The 399-nt window shown below is 41.9% G+C and overlaps 1 non-coding gene across 1 annotated transcript; it reads right to left on the bottom strand.

The window, feature by feature from the left end:
- Nucleotides 1–253: 253 nt before the first annotated feature.
- LOC127744500 (small nucleolar RNA R71) lies at nt 254–361 on the bottom strand. Its single transcript, XR_008005469.1, has one exon. It is a non-coding gene; the product is annotated as a small nucleolar RNA R71 (small nucleolar RNA).
- Between the last annotated feature and the right edge of the window lie 38 nt (nt 362–399).

Below are 399 nucleotides of genomic sequence, written 5' to 3'. Positions count from 1 at the left end.
GCAACAGAATTGCAAGTTCCATGGACTTCCATTGGAAGATCCTCATCAGTTTTTAGCTGAATTCTTGCAAATCTGTGACACAGTCAAGACTAATGGGATTGACCCTGAGGTCTACAGACTTATGCTATTCCCTTTTGCTGTAAGAGACAGAGCTAGGACATGGTTGGACTCACAACCTAAAGAAAGCCGAGACTCTTGGGAAAAGCTAGTCAATGCCTTCTTGGCAAAGTTCTTTCCACCTCAAAAATTGAGTAAGCTTAGAGTGGAAGTCCAAACCTTCAGACAGAAGGAAGGAGAATCCCTCTATGAAGCTTGGGAAAGATACAAACAATTAATCAGAAAGTGCCCTTCTGATATGCTTTCTGAATGGAGCATCATCGGTATTTTCTATGATGGTCT

This window comes from Arachis duranensis, unplaced genomic scaffold, assembly GCF_000817695.3.
Source record: "Arachis duranensis cultivar V14167 unplaced genomic scaffold, aradu.V14167.gnm2.J7QH unplaced_Scaffold_44922, whole genome shotgun sequence".
In the NCBI taxonomy this organism is placed as follows: Eukaryota; Viridiplantae; Streptophyta; class Magnoliopsida; order Fabales; family Fabaceae; genus Arachis; species Arachis duranensis.
Note: the sequence above shows the minus strand (reverse complement) of the source record. Positions and strands in the feature narration are given on the sequence as shown.